The sequence below is a fragment of the Solanum verrucosum genome, unplaced genomic scaffold (assembly GCF_900185275.1).
Source record: "Solanum verrucosum unplaced genomic scaffold, falcon-dt-bn FXZP01000180.1, whole genome shotgun sequence".
Lineage (NCBI taxonomy): Eukaryota > Viridiplantae > Streptophyta > Magnoliopsida > Solanales > Solanaceae > Solanum > Solanum verrucosum.
In genome coordinates this window covers 1,545,434-1,562,228 of record NW_026020402.1, presented here as the reverse complement: position 1 = coordinate 1,562,228, position 16,795 = coordinate 1,545,434, and the positions used below count along the sequence as shown (strand labels likewise).

Sequence of the window (16,795 nt, the reverse complement as noted above, 5' to 3'; positions counted from 1 at the left end):
CCATATCTATAATTAAGGGGCTGCAACATTTAGGAACTATCTCACTTCTTTCACACTCATTTCGTGCGTAGAGTTTGATCTCTAAAAGTTTCCCTCTATTTCATGCTTACGCGTGTTTCAGATAATCATGCCTCCACATAGAGCAGTCAGAGGTCGTCCAGCTAGGAGGATGTCACACCTTGAGCCTATACCCTGGACGTGGCCGGCACTCAAAGACCATTCCTGGCCCCCAAGCGAACCCTTGGCCTGGCTTTCTTAACTCAGCGGAATAACTCAATGCAATGCAAGGTTATAAAACAACCTAACTGATAAAATCTGTCCAAAAAGGCAACTCGAGTACCAAAATAGAATATTTACATATATACATAGATGAGAGACTCCAAACAAACTGACTGACTGTCTATGAAGCCTCTAAAATATTGAGATGGATGTTGGGACAGACCTCACGACATCCTAATAAAACAAAACAAAGAGAACAAAATAATCGAGTCCTCCGGAATGCAAAGAGGCTCACCACTGACTCTGAAGTACTCAGTTGGATCAACGGCGAACCAGATGCTGGTCCTGGGTACCTGTGTCTGCATCATCATAAGATGCAGGCCAACTGGCAACAGTACACTGAATGTACGAGTATGCGAGCTGGAAAGCTAAACCACAACTTAAGCTTGACAGGAGTAAAAAGGAACTCTTACCTTGGCTCTGTTCAATTCATGAATAACTGAACTCAATATAAAGCAATAAGACACATGCAATATATAAAACTTGTAAAACTATTAAAACATGACGTCAAAATAATATTTATAATATCATAAAAATATCATGTTTCCTCTCAAAGTCTACTTGTGCAATGCATGAATGAAGTCTCATACCCCCATCCATACTAAGCAGAACTCCTCGAGGAACTATGCACTTTCTACTGCTGTGGGAGTTTCTCTAACCGACAACCACCACTATGAAACTAAGTGGTGATACAACGTTTTACCTCACGTTGCCCAAGGACCATCATATACCCTGCCGTGATATAGGAAGCTAACTTTACTAAGTGGATCCACTAGCTTAACTTACGGGATCATCTAAAAAGTATGACCCGTTAAACCCCATGTTGGCCGCATGGTTCTTATGGAGAGTTGAGTTAATATGAACTCATGTCCCCACTCGGTGCTCAAGACTACTCCCAAAAATATACTTTAGCTCATAAGTGTTTTAAACACATCTTTCTTTAGTTGAGATAATTACTCAAAAGTTAGCCCAAAGGCTCTTTTGGAAAACATGGTTCCCCTCTTACTCACATGTAATAACATGTATAAACTTTTTTGGGAATACTTAGTTCCCAAATAGCTTTTGAGAAATGAACTCAACTTTAAACTCTTGACTTAACAAAAAACTCTTTACTCTTTACGTGACTTGAAAGTGGAGCCTTAAAATGAAGTTAAAACATTCAATAAAGACTCTTGAACAACTTTAAAGACTTGCTTGGACTTACTTCTTAACTTCTAAGATTGACTCTAACTTCACTTGACCTTGAGACAAACTTTCCTCAAATTGGATTATGAATTCAAGGGTAATAATCTCATGCTTATGGATGAGTTCGGGAGGTTTAAATGTACCTTGGAGTGTTGGAAACAACTATAAAACATTGGTACATTACCAAGGAACATGTATGAAAAAGAGGGGAAAGAATTGGAAAGGTTGGCGTCCTAGGTGCTTTGAGAGGCGCGGGGCGCCAGCCCTACAACTTCAGAAGGGGCCTTCTGGCGCTCTGCTAGGCGCACCGCCCCAAGGGCTGGGCTTCAGAGCCCCTTTTGGGGCGCGCTGGCTGGGGCGAAGCCCCTGCCCTTTTGCCCGAAAACTAGACTTTTCTCCTTCCTTTTTCCAACTCTAAACCTTCTAAACCTCAAAGGTTCCAGCCCCAAACACTTAAGAATCATTAAAACCCTCAACATACAATAGATTCAACTCAAAAACACCACCAGAAACATACACCAAACCAACAAGAACTTCAACATAATACAACTACAACTTCAACAATCTTCACCACAAGATTTCAACAACCCCAACTAAAACTTTTCTCGGAATTTAAAACGAGTATGGCGTGTGGGGGAAAGAATCAACCCAACACTATGATCTCACATACCTTAATAGCGATTACCCCCGACGAAATCCATGACGATCTCTACGAAGTTTGCTTCTTCTTCTCCTTTATTCTCTTCTCTCCTTTTCTATCAAGAACCCTAACTCTCACTTTAAAAAGGAAAAACTGATTTAAAATCAGTCAACCTTAATATATATCCAAAAGAAAAGGCTAGGGAAAAGACCAAAATACCCTTACAATTTCCGGACTGACTTCCCTTACCAACAGCCCAACTTCGAAAGGGCATAACTTACTCATACGAACTCGGAATCAACCAAACTCGGCGGCGTTGGAAAGACTATTCCATGAACATTGCAAAACTAACTGGAACTACACCTAACTCATCCTGAGCTATGAGTTATAACTGTTCAAAGTTGGCCAAAAACTCACTTTTTCCCATACTTACCCAAATTTTCCAGATTTTTGAATTCCTTCCAAAAATGACTATTTCCAATTCTAAACCTCTTCATAGTTATTTCAAATTGACGGATGTTATAGAGGAATCCTGAGGAACAAGAACTACCCAATGCACCTGAAGTGCAACCACAAGGAGAAGTCTCTAATGTTGAGTTCAGAGAGGCTATTAGAATGCTCAGTCATGTTGTGACCAATCAAGTTGGGCAGTAGAGAGGAGCTCGACAAGAAGAGGCTGACACTTCGAGGATTCGTGAGTTCCTGAGAATGAATCCCCCAAGTTTCACTAGTTCAAGCACTACAGAGGACCCAGAGAACTTCATTGAGGAACTGAAAAAGGTGTTTGATGTAATGCATGTTGTTGATACTGGGCAAGTTGAACTAGCTGCATATCAACTGAAGAATGTTGCTAGGACTTGGTTTGATCAATGGAAAGGGAGTAAAGCTGAGGATGCACCACCTGCGAGTTGGGCATGTTTTGAAGAGGCTTTCTTGGGGCGTTTCTTTCCTCGATAACTTAAAGAGGTAAAGGTACGTGAGTTCCTCATACTTAAGCAGGATTCTCTAAGTGTTCATGAATATGGGTTGAATTTCACCCAACTATCCCGTTATGCTCCGAAAATGGTTGCGGACATGAGGAGTTTAATGAGCTTGTTTGTTGTTGGGTTGTCTCGTCTGTCAAGTAAAGAAGGAAGGGCTGCAATGCTTATCGGGGACATGGACATATCAAGGTTAATGGTTTATGTGCAGCAGGTGGAGAAAGAGAAGCTGAGGGACAGGGAATAATTTAGAAACAAGAAAGCTAAGACAGGAAATGAGTCTGGGCAGTAGAAAGGTAATGTGAACCGTTCGTGCTTTCAGCAAAGGCAAAAGGGGCCTACTCCATCATCTACTAGTGCACCTGCACCCAGAAACAGAAGTGAGTATAATGGCCAGAATTCGCAGAACTTCAAAACTAGACTTACACAGTCTCAAGGTAGTGTGACACAAGGAGGTAACTAGGCTCCTGCATGTGCTAAGTGTGGTAGAACCCACTCAGGTAAATGTCGTGAGGGCCAGACAGGTTGCTTCAAGTGTGGACAAGAGGGTTACTTCTTGAGAGAGTGCCCAAAGAACATGCAAGGTAGTGGAAATCAAGGCAATAGGGCCCAATCTTCATCAGTTGCTCCCCCAGACAGAGCTGCACCTACAGGAACTACTTCAGGTACGGGTGGAGGAACAAACCGTCTCTATGCAATCACCAGTCGTCAAGAGCAAAAGAACTCTCCAGATATTGTTACTAGTATGATCAAAGTCTTTGCTTTTGATGTTTATGCTTTGCTAGACCTAGGATCAAGTTTATCTTTGGTGACCCCTTATGTTGCAAATAAGTTTTATGTTCTTCCTGAGAAACTTTATGAACCCTTTTGTGTTTCTACACTTGTTGGGGAGTCTATTCTAGCTGAGCATATTTATCGTGATTGTGTCATTACCATCAATCACAAAGACACCATGGCTGACTTAATTGAACTAGACATGGTAGATTTTGATATCATTCTAGGTATGGATTGGCTTCAAGCTTGTTATGCCGTAGTTAATTGTAGAACTCGAGTTGTCATGTTTCAGTTTCCAAATGAACCAGTCTTAGAGTGGAAAAGCAGTTCAACAATGCCTAAGGGTCATTTCATTTCGTACTTTAAGGCAAGAAAGTTAGTTTCTAAGGGGTGTGTCTATCACTTAGTCTGATTTAATGACTCAAGTGTTGAGATACCTCCTATTCAGTCAGTTTCTGTAGTAAAAGAGTTCCCAGAAGTGTTTCCTGATGATCTTCCCGGAGTCCCTCCTGAGAGAGAGATAGATTTTGGTATAGATCTTCTTCCAGATACTCGTCATATTTCAATTCTACCATATAGAATGGCACCAGCAGAGTTGAAAGAGCAGTTGAAAGATCTCCTAGATAAAGGTTTCATTCGACCAAGTGTCTCATCTTGGGGCACTCCGGCCTTATTTGTGAGAAAGAAAGATGGTTCCCTTAGGATGTGTATAGATTACCGTCAGTTGAACAAGGTTACCTTCAAGAACAAGTATCCTCTTCCAAGAATTGATGATATTTTCGATCAACTTCAGAGTGCTTCTTGTTTTTCTAAGATAGACGTCAGATCAGGTTACCATCAGTTGAAAGTAAGGGAATGTGACATTCCAAAGACAACACTCAGGACCCGTTATGGTCATTATGAGTTTTTGGTGATGTTGTTCGGTTTAACTAATGCACCAGCAGCGTTCATGGATCTTATGAATAGAATATTCAAACCTTATTTAGATATGTTTGTTATCGTCTTCATTGATGACATACTAATCCATTCAAGGAATGAAGAAGATCACGCTAGCCATCTCAGAATAGTTCTTCAGACTTTGAAGGATAAGGAGTTGTATGCCAAGTTCTCTAAGTGTGAGTTTTGGCTTGAGTCTGTGGCGTTCTTGGGCCACATAGTTTCCGGTGATGGAATTAGAGTGGATACTCAGAAAATTGAGGAAGTGCAGAATTGTCCTAGACCCATATCTCCAATTGATATTAGGAGTTTCTTGGGTTTGGCTGGCTATTATAGAAGGTTTGTAAAGGGGTTCTCGTCTATTTCGTCTCCTTTGACCAAGTTGACTCAAAAGACATTGAAATTTCAATGGTCTGAAGCTTGTGGAAAAGCTTCCAGGAATTGAAAAAGAGGTTGACTACTGCCCCAGTTTTGACATTACCAGAAGGTACTCAGGGTTTTGTAGTGTATTGTGATGCATCTAGAGTTGGTCTGGGTTGTGTCTTAATGCAGAATGACAAAGTTATAACTTATGCCTCTAGACATTTGAAAGTTCATGAGAAAAATTATCCAACCCACGATCTAGAGTTGGCTGCCGTAGTTTTCGCTTTGAAGATATGGCACCATTATTTGTATGGTGTTCATGTGGATTTGTTCGCTGATCACAAGAGTCTTCAATATGTGTTCACCCAGAAAGAGCTTAATCTCAGACAAAGGAGGTGGTTAGAATTACTCAAGGATTATGATGAGTATTCTTTATCACCCAGGTAAGGCGAATGTTGTTGCAGATGCCTTGAGCAGGTTGTTTATGGGTAGTACTGCCCATGTTGATGAAGAAAACATAGTTAGCGAAAGATGTGCATAGACTTGCACGCTTAGGAGTCTGACTGATGGATTCCACATAAGGAGGAATAGTGGTGATGAATGAGGCTAAATCATCACTAGTGTCAGAAGTGAAATAAAAGCAAGACCAAGATCCCATTTTGCTAGAATTAAAGGCAAATGTTCATAAGCAAAGAGTATTAGCTTTTGAACAAGGGGGAGATGGTGTATTGAGATATCAAGGTAGATTATGCGTACCTATGGTGGATGGACTCCCAGAGAGGATCATGGAGGAAGCTCATAGCTCCAGATATTCCATTCATCTGGGTTCCACAAAGATGTATTGCGATTTAAGAGAAGTTTATTAGTGGAATGGCATGAAGAAGAGCATTGCAGAGTTTGTTGCTAAGTGTCCAAATTGCCAACAGGTGAAAGTAGAGCACCAAAGGCCCGGTGGTTTGGCTCAGAATATAAAACTTCTGGAATGGAAATGGTAGATGATCAATATGGATTTCATCACGGGTTTGCCAAGGTCTTGCAGACAACATGATTCTATTTGGGTGATTATCGTCAGAATGACAAAATTAAACCACTTTTTACCGGTAAAGACTACCCATTCAGCAGAGGATTATGCCAGGTTATATATTCAGGAGGTGGTAAGACTTCATGGGGTCCCAATCTCCATTATTTCAGATAGAGGTGCATAATTTACTGAACAGTTCTAGAAGTTTTTTCAGAAAGGTTTGGGTTCAAAGGTGAACTTGAGTACTGTTTTTCATCCTCAAACAGATGGGCAAGTAGAGCGCACCATTTAGACTTTAGAAGATATGTCTAGGGCTTGTGTGATTGATTTCAAAGGGAATTGGTATGATCACCTACCTCTCATCAAGTTTGCTTACAACAACAATTACCACTCTAGCATCCAAATGGCTCTTTATGAAGCTCTTTATGGGAGAAGATGCAAATCTCATATTGGATGGTTTGAAGTTGGTGAAGCAGGATTGGTAGGACCAGATTTAGTTCACCAAGCCATGGAGAAGGTGAAGGTGATTCAGGAGAGATTGAAAACGGCGCAGAGTCGTCAAAAATCCTACACAGATGTTAGGAGAAGGCCATTAGAGTTCGAAGTAGATGATTGGGTTTATTTGAAAGTTTCACCCATGAAGGGTGTCATGAGGTTTGGTAAGAAGGGGAAACTTAGTCCCCGGTATATTGGACCTTATCGCATAGTCAAAAAGGTTGGTAATGTAGCTTATGAGTTGGAGCTACCTCAAGAGTTAGCAGTAGTTCATCCGGTGTTTCATATCTCCATGTTGAAGAAGTGCATGGGTGATCCTTTAATGATCATACCAACTGAAAATATTGGGATCAAGGATATCTTATTCTATGAGAAGATCTCTATCCAGATTCTAGAGCGTCAAGTTCGCAAATTGAGAACAAAAGAGGTAGCATCAGCCAAGGTCCTTTGGAAGAACCAATTTTGTAACACCCCGCATCCGAAAATATGTATTTCTTTAGTTCTTGAATTACACATGCTAGGTCAGATATTTCAGTATTCAATTTTACATGCCTCAGTTTATGAATGCATCATTGTCAGATTAATTGTTGCATTCTCAGTTTGCATGTTCAGTTTCGAGCTATCCAGTATTTACAGAAACTCAGTCATAATGTGTTAACCACTTAATCTATTGGGAGTAGCATAATACCGAGTTGGACTAGGGTTTCAGCGTACCCATATAGTCCCAGAACTACGAGCCACGTAGGTGTAAGTCCCCTTTGTGGGCAACATCAGTTTAGTGATCACGCCAGCATACCTCTATACCTCTGGCAGGGTATATTGGGTCCTCTTGATGGGGCGTATACATCGGACTCAACATTTAGCTCATGTGGTTTTATGTCGGTTATTAGTAGCTCCCACAGTTCAGTCAGACTCTATTGCATTGACCATATTTCAGTACAGTCAGTATTCAGTCTCAGCATGTTATAAATTTGGTCATTGCATTCAGTTAGCTCAGTATTCAGCATCTATATCATGTTCAGATTATTTCATTGCTTTATTGCTTTGTTCAGTTATATGTATTTCAGCTTTACTCTATCCTGCATGTTCAGTACCTTTCAAGTACTGACGCATACGTGCGCTACATCTTCTCGTGATGTAGGTTCAGGTTCTCAGTATCCAGATCACGCTTAGATCGGTTCCCGATCTCCAGTTCAGCAGAATCAGTGGTGAGTCCTCATTCTCCGAGGACAATAGTCATGAGTTTCTTTTCAGTATTTTTAGTCTTTAGTTTCAGTTTTGCTAGATCTAGTTGGAGCATGTCCCAACATTTCTAGTCAGTTTAGAGGCTTATTTCAGACATAGTTAGATTCAGCTTAGTATTTGAGTTTGATATTTCTTTTGTATTAAACTCTCAGATTTGATATATTCAGTTATAGTATATGGGTATTCCCCATCTTTTCAGATTTAATTATGAATTAGCTTCCGCATCAGTTTATTTTCTTTAGTATGCTCATGATCATGCCAGCAGGGTTAGCTTGGGATCACTTGTGGTCCTAGGTCCCGTGTCCGCGTCTTGAGGGTAGCTCGGGGCGTGACAAATTTGTTGAGGAAGCTACTTGGGAAGCAGAAGAGGATATGAAGAAGAGGTATCCACATCTCTTTGAATCTGAAGAAGGTGCAGATCAAGGTACTAATTCTCTTCTTAGTGCTCTCTAAATTATGAATGAGCATGTTGTTTGTTTTCATTTGTTTGTTGGGTGTTGAGTTTGATGTTGCACCCTAAATCCAGTAAAAGTAACCTCATTCAAGGACGAATATTCCCAAGGGGGATATATTGTAACGTCTCGCAACTAGAAAGAAGTTTAAAATCTGGAATTAGTCATTTTTGAAAGGTATAAGGAAATCTGGAAAATTATAAGTAAGTTAAAGTGAGTTTTTGTTCAACTTTAAATGACCATAACTCCTAGCTCAGGATGATTTACGTGTATTTCCAGATATGGTTGGAAATATCTTGGAATGATCTTTCCAACGCCACCAAGTTTGCGTGATTCGAGTTCGGATGAGTGAGCTATGCCCTTTGGAAGTTGGGTTGTTGGCTTAAGGAAAATCCAAATCCGTATTTTTGAAGGGTACTTTGGTCTTTTCCTTACCCTTTTATTTTAATTCGTTTTAGTGAATTAATTAAGGGTCTAAACTGAACTTGGTCAGTCTTACGCTTTTGGAAAAGATTTAGGGTTTTAGAAAAGAGGAAAGAAGAGGAGAAAAGAGAGGGAAAAGCAAGGAGATCGTCGAGTTTAGCTTGTGAATTTCGTCGGGGGTGATCCCTACAAGGTATGTGAGATCACATAGAGTTGGGTTAGTTCACCCATGCACCAAGCATGTTTAATTCAACGTGTTTTCGTCCTAAAATGATTGAGAAACTAATGTTCTAGATAGTTGTTCTTGAATTGATTTCGTTCTTGAATATGAGTTGGGATTTAGGAATTTCTTGATGATTAAGTGTTGTTTCCCTGAGTTGTTTGATTTAGATTTTTGTGTATATGATATGGGTACATGAATCTAAAGTGAATTTGGGAAAAAGAATCGGATTAGAATGATTTAGGGTAGGAAAACGCGATCAAAAGTTCGTCTGAATTTTGCCTGAAGGGAGGCTGGCGCGACGCACCACCATAGCGCCAGGAAGGCTGGGGAGGCGCGAAAGCAGTGCGCCAGAAATGAGCCCCAGTAAAATAGGGTCTAGCGCGGCGCGCCAGGTACGCGCCCGGATCGGCATTTTTCACCAGTTTTCGTCGTTTAGCCTGTTTAAGTTATTCTAAAGTGTCCTAACACTTTCCATTGATTTTAACTACTCTAAATGACTTCTAAACATCTAGAAATCATCCCTAAACATAAGATCATAAACCTTATATCCATAATCCAATTCAAGGAAAGTTAAGATCAAAGTCAAAGAAGTTAAGAGTCAAGTCTAGAAGTTAAAGAAACAAGTCAAACCAAAGTTTCTTAAAGTTTTCAAGAGTCTTTAACAAATGTTTTAACTTCGTTTTAAGGCTCAAGTTTCAAGTTAAGCAAAGAGTAAAGAGTTGAGTTCATTTATCAAAAAGCTATAAGGGAACTAAGTATTCTCAAAGAGTTTATAAATGTTTTCACATTTGAGTAAGAAAAGGGTACATCGATTCCAAGAGAGCTTTTATACTAAGTTTTGAGTAATTATCTCAAACCAAAAAAGAAGATTGTTTTTAAAACATATGAGCTAAGTATATTTTTGGGAGTAGTATTGAACACCGATATGGGGATGCGAGTTCATATTAACTTAAGTCTCCATAAACCATGTAGCCATCATGGGTAGTAAAGGATCATACTTTTTAGATGACTCCTTAAGATGCTTTTAGCATAGACTAGTGGATCCTCTAAGTTAAGCGTTCTATATGACGGCAAAGTATAGGACAGTTCTGGCAGCGTGGGCAAGATGTTGTATCACCACTTAGGCTCATAGTGGTGGTTGTCGGTTAGAGAATCTCCCACAAAAGTTATATTACTTTTATGTATAAGTAAAGTTGAGTTTATTATTGCCTTATCTTTAACGAACTAAGTTGTTTACACTGTTTTACAAGCTTTATATATATATATATATATATTGCATGTGTTTTATTGTTTTATATTAAGTTCAGTTATTCATGAGTTGTACAGAGCCAATGTAAGTGTTCCTTCTTACTCTTTTGAAGCTTAAGTTGTTGTTTAGCATTCCAACTCGCATACTCGTACATTCAATGTATAGATGCCAGTTGGCCTGCATCTTCTTATGATGCAGACGCAGGTAACCAAGATCAGCATCCAGCGCCTCGTTGATCCAGTTAAGCACTCAGAGTCAGTGGTGACCCTCCTTGCATTTCGGAGGACTCTTTTATTCGCTTTTAGTCTTTCATTATTAGGATGTTATGGGATCTGTCTCTGTATCCATCTCAGTATTATATAGGCTTCATAGACAGTCAGACAGTTAGTTATGAGTCTTTCATCTATGTATTTGCAGATACTTTGTTTTGAGACAGAAGTTGCCAATTTGGCTAAGATGTTATCATTTAAACTATTACATGAGTTTATTTTGTTAAGTTAAGTCTTCCGCTGAGTTAGGTAAGTCAGGCCAAGGGCTCGCTTGGGGACAGCAATGGTCTCCGAGTGCCGACCACGCCCAGGGTATAGACTCGAGGCATGACACTAACATATGCATTTAATTAAAGATGTATAATGCAAACAGATATACCATTTTGCCTCATTCCGTGAATAAATTAGTGCATTAATTAAGAAGCTCACATATATAGGAGAAAATAGAGACGAATTTATTATTTAATTTTTGTAAATTTAAAATTATGGATTCATATATAATACTTTGTTATAATTTTAATAAATTTTTACATATAAATAAACAATCAAGGAAAAAAATGAGATTTTTACCTGGTCGCACAAGTAGGATTAGACAAAAAATTGTAATGAAAGGCAAAATTGAACAATTTCGAGTATTGTATAGATAAATTTAAACTTTTTTTCTCCTTTTCCTATTAAGTAACTCATTGTTAATTAGGGAGTATATAATCATTTATTATGAGTTACATTACTAACCGCTCTTGTGGAGTATCAGTCATGTTCAATATTATTGATCTGAAACCTAACAAATACCAACAAAACATAACAAAACTCAATTAGAGAGTCAAGATAAATGCCAAAAAAATGAAGTTACATTCTGATTTGTATAACACAACACAAGAAGGATAATTATGGAGATGAAGAACATAATTCATAGTCACAGCTCACAGCCTGAGGATAATTAAAACTAAAGGAGTTACACCTGAGATCATTTTGGTCACAGGCTGAAGATAATTAAACAAACGTTCTATAGTCAATCAGAAAGTAGCAGCTTTAATTTGGGCACGAGTTTCCTTCTTTAGAATCTAAATCAAGTTGTATAACCAAATCACGAAGGTGTGGCTGTGTCCTGTGTGTTGTCTTTGTGCGTTTCTTGCGTAACAAGGACATGCCATCACATTGCCTCTTCTTCGTATCTGGAGGCTGGACATCGTCAGCTGATTTCAGAAATGAGTGATTAAAGAGCATGTCTTCACTCCAACGCGCTCTTGGATTCCTGACCAGACAATTATTCAGGAAATCTTTTGCCTCTGTAGACAGATTGGGATTCTCAAAATTTGGTTCCGAATTAGATGATTCCCATAGGGGTTTTCCAGTGATCATCTCGTAAACAGTGCATCCAAGTGACAAAATATCAACTCCTGGGCAGTACTCCTTCTTAAGTAGAGCTTCAGGTGCCATGTACCCTTTAGTTCCTAGCTCTGTGCCCCACATTCTCTTTCCAGTTCTGCTCAAATGTTATGGAAAGTCCGAAATCAACTATCTTTGCCACCTCAGCCATACCATCATCACCATCAGTAGTAAGAAGAATGTTTTCGGGTTTTATGTCGCAATGAATAATTCCTTTTTTGTGAATCAAACTGAGCCCTAAAACAATATTTTTGGTGTACTTTTGGACTTGAAACTCAGGCAATCTTTGTTCATCAATACGATCAGCTAGGCTTCCAGCTGAGGCATATTTGAGCAGCAAATTATAAAGATATAAGTCATCTTCGTAGTTGACATTAAATCCAAAACATCGAATAATTTGAGGAACAATCCTCAAACATTCCTAAGAATTTCCTTTCATTTTGAGGAGACTGAGAGCGGTTCAACATACAAAATTTAACAGCAATGAGAGATGATATTATAGGAGAAGGGGTATCAGTAGATCAGAAGCCAATGATACAAAACCATAGCTTCCTTTCCCCAATGTTCTACCTCTCTGCCACTTAAATTTCGCTTGTTTTTTTGTCTATTACAATTATTTCTCACTGTTTTCTTTTTTTCTTGAATGTGAGCTCTTTTCTTAGTGTATGTATAGGAGTCATGATAAATGATCAGATGAGATCATAATTAAAATGGGTTGAATTTTAGTCAATAAAAATGAATTTGGATAAACTCATTTCAACCAATTCTTTGACCCATTTTTACCCTTCTTTGTTCTTTTATGGAATTTTATTTAGTTTTTCCATTTTTTTTTATTTCTCTTTTTTCCTATTTTAGTTCTTCTTATCTATTTCTTTTTTATATATCTTTAAAATGGAGTATTCAAAAAGTATATTTATTGTCCATATTCTTATAAGTTAACAGCAGATTTGATATTCATAATTTGATCTAACTCATTAAAATATAAATAAAATGTACGGATTTTATGTAGCAGTTTTGTTTCCTATTTTTTCTATTTTTCCCTTTCATAGTGCTAGTAGAAGAAATTTTATTAAACTTTTCCATATTTACTTCTTTTATTATATGAAAATTTAAAGTTGCATAAAATTAATAAAATAAAGTTGTGATTAATCAAAAAGGACTAACTTGAATTCTAAGTCCTTCACTTGATTAATGAATCAAGTGAAGAACTATCACTACTTAATATCAAATCCTAATAAGACAATTCTCATTTTACAATTCTAAAATGAACTTATCTTTTGAAATTTTATTTATTGGATAAATATAATAAATTTAAAATGAATTGAATGCTAATTCAGTAAAAATGAATTTGGTCAAATATATGGAATAAAATGATTTTAACTCATTTTTACTCCTTTTTCATTCGTGGAAAATTTTATTAAGTTCTTAGCTTCTTCATTTTTTTATTTTTTTTATTTTACTTCTTCTTATCTATTTCTTTCTTCGTATCTTTATAATATATTTTAAAGTGTATTTATTAATTATGATAAATGTATAATTACATTTAAAGTGTATTTATTAATTATGATATGATAAATGTATAATAACATTTCCGCACATTTATCGTCAAATAAATCTGTTAAACAAAATTAAAAGAAAAATAACATTATTTTCATGAAACTCTATCACCATTTATAAGATTCAATTTCAGACTTAGCTTGTCCAGGGGATTATAAGTTCGAGCTGAGAAAATTGTTTCTTGTAGAAATGCAGAGTAAGGTAGCATATAATAGATTCTTGTGATCCAATTTTACAAAAATAATAATTCAAAATTTTGCAGAATAAGGTGGTGTACAATAGACCTCGGTGTTGCAATTTTTATTTTTATTTTTAAAAAAAAAACTGACTTCTTGTGGTCAAATAACTCAATATATTTAACTTTCAATTAATTAAAATGTATATTTTTGGTTCCTTCTTGTAGAAATATATTAAGTTTGAGCTGGCTTACCATGGTCAAATATGGATACTTGTATTTTACCCATATGTGTCGTTATTCTTATAGGTTATCAATAGATTTGAAATCCATATATATCCAAATAAAATACAAGTGATCCACTCATTGAAATATGAATAAAATGGATTGATTTTTAAAATATGGACTAAACTAAAATTGTCAGCTCTAGTGTAGTTGTAACACTTCGTAAATTCTATACTAATTATCTGAATTATTCGTCGTGAGCGTATTAAATTGAGCCAAGTGATATTATACATGTGTTAAGGTTCATTCCTATGTGTGAGAAGTGTATTAGATGTAGTTTAGAGTCATACAAGACCTCTATCTCAAAGTCAAGTTCAAACCTTTCCTACCGACTAAGTTTTCGCATGAGTTCATATCAGGGTAGATTTTATGTGTAAAAAATGGGTCACCGGAACCCGTGGTCATCCGACTAAACTCGATATATTACTTATATAATTATTAAAGAACATATTAAATAAACACTTGCGGAACCCATTCTTAAAGTTGTTGGATGGTTCACTGGTTTGACAGTCAGATTTTAACATCAAGTTCTCGAGTTCAATCCCAGCCAGCCACAATTCACTTCAAATTTTTTTAGTAACTAATAACACTCGTTTTTTCAATTTTTTTAGTAACTAATAACACTCGTTTTTTCAAAAAAAAAAATGAAATTCTACTAAAGCAATGGTGCACCCGTTTTTTCAATTTTTTTAGTAACTAATAACACTCGTTTTTTCAAAAAAAAAAATGAAATTCTACTAAAGCAATGGTGCACCCGTTTTCTTGAAATCCTGGATTCGCCTCTGGTTCATATAAGAGTAAACTTAAAATGACCATATCTCTTATAATATGAAGAGTTAGGTGACTCATAACCTATCAAATTAAACTTCGATGAGTCCTCTTTCCAACTCCATCGACCATTTGTCAATCAGAGTCTGAAGTAAGAAATTATGACTTATTTATCAGAGATTCTCTAACCGGTGGAAGTCCGCGACCAGGTCCGCGACATGGAGAGGAAGCAAACCTTACTTCCCGTTTATATGAAATATCATCTTAATTCCAACTCCTGTTTTTATTTTTTGATGATCTTTTTGTTCTAAAAATCTTTGGTGGAGTTATCTGAATCGTGACTCTAAACGTGTAAAAAATCATTTTTTCATAATTACACCCTCTCATTTCACTCATAAATTTCTATGTTCAAGAACTTCAAGAAACCTCAAGGCTAGAGTTCATCTTACAAGGTTCTTCATCAAGTTTCATCACTAAGGTATGTAAGACTGTCTCCACGTGTAACAACTTGTTCTTCCCCACAAACTACGTTTTCATGATTCATAAAAACCCTTCATGAATGAATTAGGGTTAGAACGAAACCTCATATTCTTGAATCGTTCTTGATTCTTCATGAAATCCCAATCTCCATGAAAGTATTTCAATTTCTTGATAATTCTTTAATTACCCATGAGTTTTTACAAGATTTCCTCTATGAAAGTATTTTAATTGAAACTCAGGCAATCCTCGTTCACCAAGACGATCAGCAACACTTCCAACTGAGGCATATTCGAGCAACAAATTGTAAAGATGTGAGTCATCTTCTTGGGTGACTTTAAATCCAAAACATCGAATAATTTGAGGACAATCATCAAACATTCTTAAAAATTTCCTTTCATTTTGAAGAGACTGACAGTGACTCAACGTACAAGATTGAACGGCAATGACAGATGGAACATTCATAGGAGAATCGGTATCAGTAAAAGCCAATGAAACAAAATCATAGCTTCCTTTCCCCAATGTTCCACCTCTCTTCCACATAAATTCTGCTTCTTTTTCCTCCATTACAATAATTTCGGAGTGCTTTTTTCTTTGGAATGTGAGTGTCTTTTCTCAATGTAGTATAAGAGAGGGCCGATTGGATGGATTGAAAATGGATTGGATCTTAAACTATCCATTTTATATACATAGAAATGTATTTGGTCAAATATGAATTAGATCCTAGTAATCTATTCATATAAATATAGATAAATATGAATTAGAATAAATGATCCTAACCCATTTTTACCCTTCTTGGATTCTATTATGGACTTTTATTTAGTTCTTCCCTACTCCAATTCTTTTTTTTCCTATTTTAGTTCTTCTAATCTTTTTTTTTTTTTCATGTCTTTAAAATATATTCTAAAAGTATATTTACCGTCCATATTCTTATAGGTTACAATAAATTTAAATTCATATTTATCCAAGTGATTCAATTCATTAATATATGAATAAAATGTATTCATTTATAAATGTGGACTGAAATTGTCCGTTCTAGTATAGTATATATATATAGTATATTCGTTTCCCAGTTTTTATGTTTTCCCCTTTCATAGTGCTAGTTGGGGAAAATTTATTAATTTTTTCCTTATTTACTACTTTTATTAATGAAAATTTAAAGCTATACAAAATTTAGTAAAATATTAACCATAAAATAGCAAGCAATTATATAAGTTGGATTGCGACTTATTAAAAAGAATAACGAATCAAGTGAAGAACTATTACTACTTAATTTCAAATCCTAAGACAATTCTCATTTTGCAATTCTAATTGAAATGAACTTGTTTTTGGAATTTTATTTGTTGGAAAAATATAAATTGAGGCTCTATATTAAAATGAATTTGTAACTTTAATTCTTAATTATGGAAAAATTGTGCAAGTTGGAAACAAATCAGTTTCTATTTAATATCCTCAAATAAAAAGTATAAACAAACTCCATTATTTAAAATAAAATAAAAAACTATATTTATAACCTATAAGCTAAAAATAAAGTAAAATGAAAAAGAAGAATTAAAAAGTAAGCAGCTTGTAATTAGATCATGTAATTACCATCAATTTACAACCCCTTC

At 36.3% G+C, this 16,795-nt stretch overlaps 1 protein-coding gene and 1 pseudogene across 1 annotated transcript in view; one reads left to right on the top strand and one right to left on the bottom strand.

The window, feature by feature from the left end:
- The window catches only part of LOC125840269 (uncharacterized protein At2g23090-like), a 376,400-nt gene that overhangs the window by 190,121 nt on the left and 169,484 nt on the right, over positions 1-16,795 (top strand). The window lies entirely within an intron of this gene.
- Positions 11,567-15,752, bottom strand: LOC125840106 (mitogen-activated protein kinase kinase kinase 20-like; annotated as a pseudogene).